This window comes from Balaenoptera acutorostrata, chromosome 17 (assembly GCF_949987535.1).
Source record: "Balaenoptera acutorostrata chromosome 17, mBalAcu1.1, whole genome shotgun sequence".
Taxonomy (NCBI): Eukaryota; Metazoa; Chordata; class Mammalia; order Artiodactyla; family Balaenopteridae; genus Balaenoptera; species Balaenoptera acutorostrata.
The window spans coordinates 34330889-34337108 of NC_080080.1; positions in this window are offsets into that span (position 1 = coordinate 34330889).

Below are 6220 nucleotides of genomic sequence, written 5' to 3' on the forward strand. Positions count from 1 at the left end.
GGGCTCTTATGACGGTTCAAAGAGGCTGTGTGTGGGTGGCACCTAACAGTCCTGGCTGTTAGTAGGTGCTTAATCCATGGCGGCCCTCATCGTTCCGATTGTTGGCTTCATTCCCTCTGCCTACCTCTTGAGAGTTGCACGCTCCTGGCACAGGCATTAGTTCTCTCCTTGGCATCTCTCCTTTCCCTTTTTAAGGGCATTTCTGCTGCTGCCGGCTGCGCAGGCAACTCCCGTTCAGACCTCTCGGAGTCCTGAGATCCTGCCAGCAATCATGGCCCCAACCAACCCGAGTTCTGTGCTAACATTCCTGTGAACTGTAGTCAGGGATCTGCCCAAGGTCTGTCTGGGTGTGTCCGCGCCTGGGAGGGAGGGGGTGGAGGGAGGGGAGCGGCAGCTGCTCTTTTGTTAGCCAGCCACCACGCGGTGAGGCCAGGGCACAGCCTGTCCAGGCCAAGAACAGGAAACAGGTGGACTTTGCTGAGGCCCGGACGGGGGGGTGGGACGTGAGGAGGCCCACGTCTGGGCAGCAGGAGGTGTACGGCGGCGGCGGAAAGAAAAGGGCTCACTTCTGAGTTCCCAGGCTGCGGAATCTCGAGGCCCTCAGCTGGGTTTCAGGTTGCTGTGGGGCAAGGCAATCAGCTGACTCATGCAGTTACATCTTAAAAATTGTTTAGTCACTGTCTGCCTCTCTGTTAGGGTACAGGATAAGTTGCTATAACAAAAAGACCCTAAAAGACAATAGTATATATAAGGCAGGATTGTAATGCTCCCTCTCGGGACAGTCTGACTGCTCCACAAGGTGGCTTTGCCACTTTGTGGTTATTGGGGGAATGCAGTTTTCTTCCATCTTGTGGTTCTACCGTCTCCAAAAAACAGATGTTCTAAACCTGGGATCTGAACAGAGCTGGTCAGAATTCAGGGGCTCTGTGAACCTGCATGGGAAACAAACGACATCCTGATTTACACCAAGATCTACTTGAAAATTAGCATTCCCTCCCATTCTGACAGGAAGCCTAATGGGGGTATTGGCAGGTATAGTATCTGCAGCAACTAATGTGACAGGAAAATATCTGTGATTTCTGTTGTGAAATACTGTGTATGCTCATGACTATTACTTTGAGAGCACAGTAGTTATTAGATCCATTGTTAGATTGTGCTTTAATGCGTTAATAAGAAGTATATATATACTACTAGAGTGTAAAATTTTAATATTTTTGTAATAGTTCAGCCTAGTTGTTTTCCTTGGTAATCTTCTGATTTTATTGCATGAATTTAAGAACACTTTTCAGAGAAGGGTCCACAGGCTTCACCAGACAGCGAAAGGGGGTCCAAGGCACACACAAAACCAAGAAGCCCTGTCCCACGTGTCGCTCCCTGCGCTGGTTGAAGCTGAATCGCTGCATGTCGACATTCCAGAAGGGGGAAAGGGTACAGGTGCAGGGCAAGCAAATTCCTTCCAGGCCAGTGATGTGGAACTTGCACACCTCACTTCTGTCACCTGCCGCTGCCAGAACTCAGTCACGTGGCTGCCCCTAGCTGCCAGGGGGGTTGAGACACGGGGTGTTGTCTGGGCAAGGATGTACCCAGCCAGACTCCATAGTTATGGAAGAAGGAGAGGATGGATTTGGGGGGTCAATTAGTGGTCCGCCGCAATCTCCAACAATTCTTCTTCCCTACCAGGACTGAGAGTCCCTCCTTCCGCCTCACAGCTCCACCTCTTACCAGCCCTCGTCAGCTTCTTCCTGCTTCCTCGACTCCCCTATCTCCTCTCACTTGTATAAGGTCCAGGACCTCATCCTTCTTTCCCGCCATTATGGGTGCTCCTACCTGAGGCTCTTGCTCTTGTGTGCCCCAGATCCTAACCCCTTTCACTGACTCAAGCCCACCGCTTCCCCTATCCTCTTGTTTCCCTCCTGCATCATGGATTCCCCCTCTCTATTGAATCATTCCCACCAACACAGAAACATGCTGTATTTCCCCATCATCAGAACCCTTGTCTTGACCCAAATTCCCTCACCAGCCCTTGCCTCTTTCTTGTTTCCCCCTCAAACTCCTCAGGACGGTGGTCTGTGCTTGCTGTCTGCAGCTCCTCTCTTCTGCTGCCCTCTTAGACCAGTCCAGTCAGCCTCCCAGGAAACTGCTATTGGCAAGGCCACCGAAGATCTTCATGTCAGTAACCCAGTCATCACTGCTCTAATCTACCTGACCCACCGGCAGCTTCGGACCCAGAGGATCACTCCCTCCTCCTGGAAACACCAGCTCTCCTGGGTCCCCTCAGCCTCCCTGGTTGCTCCTACTCAGTTCCATCTCCTCCACCTAAGCACGGGCAGGCCCCCTGAGGTCAGACCTTGGCCATCCTCTCTGTCTGCAGTCTCTTGGTGAGCCCATTCAGTCTCACGACCTTGACTACCAGCCACGTGTGGACGACTCCCAATTTTTCTCCTCCAGCCTGGATCTTTCCCCTGACTCCAGTCTCCTGCGTCCAACCACCTACTCAACTTCAAGAAACATCTCAAACTTAACATGTCCAAACCCCAAATCCTGAACTTATCCCCCAAAGCTTCTCCTCCCCTAGGCTTTCCCATTTTTCCAGGCACCTAGACCAGAGACCTTGGAATCATTCCTACTCTAGACTTTCCCTCACATCCTCCTTCTCATTGTCTTTGTCTTCAGAATCACTTGGAAATGGGCCACTTCTCACCCCTCCACAGCCACCAACCTAGTCCACGTTGCAACCACCTCCCACTGGATTCTTGAAATAGTCTCTAACTGGTCTCCCTGATTCCGGTCTTGCCTTCTACAGTTTATTCTCAACTTGGCAGATGGCGGGATCCTTCTAAAATGAAAGTCAGATCGGATCACTCTGCTTGCCACCCTCCAGTGGCTTGGCTCCCTTTTCTCTGTGAGGCAAGTCCAAATTCTCCACAATGGCCCCCAGAGCCTGTCTCTTCTGGCCCCTGTCACTTCGCTGACCCCCTCTCCTGCCATTCTCTCCTTACTTGGAGTAAGCAAGAGTTGCCGTCCCTCCCATCTCAGGGCCTTTGCATGCTTCTACCTCAGGGCCTTTGCACTTGCAGTTTCTTCTGCCTGGAAAGCCCTTCCCCAGATGGCCACATGGCTCACTCTCTCACCTCCTTCTGGGCTTTCTCAAATGTCACCTTCTCCATGGGGCCCTCCCACACACCACACTTCCCCCAACAGACCTGATTTCCCTTTCCTGCTTTATTTTTCTCCACAGCACTTATCACCCTCTGACAGGCTATGATATTATTTATTTTGTCACCGTCTATTTCCCCTCAGTAGTATGCAGGCTCCTTGGGGGCAGGGCTATTTGTCTGTTCCGTTCACTTCTGGCTCCTCATACAGAAGTACCTGACAAACAGTTGTTGGATGTCTGAATTGACTATCCTCTTCTGCAGCCCTGTTTAGGTCTTATAGGAAGGTTTCTTCTTTCCCCTCCTCTGCTCCCTAGAAACCTTCTCCAAAACATTAAGCTACAGCTGGGAACCCCTGAGCAGGAGCGTGAAATATCAGTAGATTCGTTGGTGGAGACCTAGGGCACAAAACAGAGAAGGTGAAGGTGTACATTTCCTCAACATGTGTTTATTCAGTGCCTTCTGTGGGCCACCCCAGATGCAGAGATGAATGAAATCTGCCTCTGAGCTTGAGAGAAGCTGACATTACAGTAGAGACAGATGGGCGGCTGGTGATTACAGCGCCATACTTTCACAGGGGACGCCCCAAAGTATAGGGGTCAGCCCAAAGTTGGTCTCTACCCATCAGGGACAGCAGGAAGGCCAGTGCAATGCCGTGGTCAAGGACACCATCTTGGGCAAATGACTTCTTGTCTCTGAGTCTCACTCTGCCTATCTGTACGTGGAGACACTTATGGGGACGATATTTACCAACTACGTCGGCGACTGTGGGGATTGCGTGAGACCAGAGATGTGTTTACCGTGAAGTTGATGAAGCTTAAGTATCAAGGCCCCTCACTTGCTCAGGCTCCTTCCAAGGCTCTAGCTATGTGCTCACAAGGCCATTTTTGCTTTACAAATGTTATAAAACCAGATAGTGTATTTGTTTGTTTTTTAAAAGAAGTCCTCCTAAATTGTATAAGTCTCTGAGGCCCCGCGAAAGCTGAATCTGCCCCTGCACGAGATAAAATGTGAAGGACTCAGCACAGGTCCTGGCATAAGGCGTTCAGTTAATAATGAGTAACATGAAAAAAGAGCTTCACAGGGGAGCTGTCATTTGAGCTGGGTCTTCATGGAGAAGTAGAAGTTCACTAGGTTTCAAACAGACATCAGATATTGCAGGTACGTCTCCATGGGCCTCGTTAGAGACTGCAGGGGACGCTCCTGATGGGATAATAAGAACGGCCATTTTTCCTGCACTTGTGATGTATTGCTGTGGTATAATAACAAATGTAGTTGGTCTTTGTCCCTGGTGTCTGGCACAAAATTCCTAAAACCCTCGTAGTGTCCCAAGTGATAGGGGTGATAGGAGTCTCTTACAAAGAGCTCCGAAGTCCCTTGGAATTGCCTGAGTGATAAGAGTGTCTTTTGGTGGGGAGGGGGTGTGGTGGTGGGATGAACTGAGAGATTGGGATTGACATATATACACTAATAAGTATAAAATAGGTAACTAATAAGAACTTGCTGTATAAAAAAATAAATAAAATTAATTTTTTTTTAAAAAAGGAAAAAAAAGAAGTGCCTTTTGGGGAATTCCCTGGCGGTCCAGTGGTTAGGACTCCGAGCTTTCACTGCTGAGGGCACGGGTTCAGTCGGCCCTGGTAGGCTCCTGGATGAGGGCTGGTTACCAGAAGATCAAGCATGAATAAAAGCTTGGAACTTTCAGCCCCACTGCCCATGCTCTGGGGGTAGGGCAGGGGCTGGAGATTGAGTTAACTGATCATGCCTGTGCGATGAAGGCTCCGTAAAAATCCCTAAAGTATGGGATTTGGAGAGCTTCTGGGTTGGTGAACACACCCCTTTCCCCATACCTCGCCCTGTGCTATGCTCATACATCTTCATCTGACTGTTCATCTGTATCCTTTGTTATATAATAAACTGGGAAATGTCAATAAGTGTTTCCCTGAGTTCTCTGAGCCAGTAGTATAGCAAGTTATCGAACCCGAGGAGGGGGTTGTAGGAGTCCCCACTTTATAGGCAGTTGGTCAGAAGTACAGGTGACAACTTGGGTCTTGGGACTGGCATCTGAAGTGGGGGGCAGTCTCGTGGGCCTGAGGCCACAACCTGTGGCGTCTGCGCTAACGCCGGGCAGTAAGTGTCGGGACAGGACTGTAGGATACCCAGTTGGCATCCGGACAGTTGGAGAATCGCCAGACCTTTGGAAAACCCCCAGGCGTTGGTGTCAGAAGTGTTCTGTGATGGAAGAAACATTCTGTGTAGAAGAAACATTGTTTTTTCCTTTGAGCTGTACTAAAAGCTTTCCCCGTGTCAATTTATTCATCTTCGCAATAAAGCACAAGGCAGATAGATACTCAGAGGTACAGAGAGATCTGAGTATCTGCTCAGGTTCTCACAGCTGAAAGGACGCGGCTGGGACTCCAACCCAGCAGCCCTGCTTCGGAACGTGGGCCCTCAGCCTCTACTGGATCTGCCTGTGTGTGTGACTCTTGGAAGTTTCATTTGCCAACACAGATCCTGGTTTTCCTCTGTGCACCCAGGATGAATTGTTCCCCTGGGGCTCCCACTTCCCCGTGGCCCTAATTCATTCTCAGGCCGCCTGAGGAGGGAGGTTGGAGCTCCCGCACCCGTGTCCCCGGCAGCCCGCCCTCTCAGCTGATTGCAGGGAAGGAGGCGGTCACCACCCCCAGCCGCAGCGCCTGCCACAGCCCCCTGCCACAGCCCGGCTCACAGAGGGCGGGGGCGAGGCAATTACCCGGAAAACGCAGGCAAAACTCCCACGGAGCCACGGGGAGTTAAAAAAAAAAAAAAAAAGAGCTCTGATGTGACAGTGTGGTGGCAGGAATCTTATCCAGTCTCATTTCCCAGCTCCCATAACAACCCACCCCTGAGAACCTGCTGCCGGGCAGCTGAGAGCACGGTTTGCACCATGTGAAAATGAGAGTGAAACCCCCCGGGGGGGAGGAGGGGGGAGGGAAGGGGCGGCCTAAGCACGGTGTGTGCAAAATGAAAGCAACCGCCCCGGAGGCCTGCAGCGTCCCTCCCTTCCCCTCTTAAATCAGCAAAAC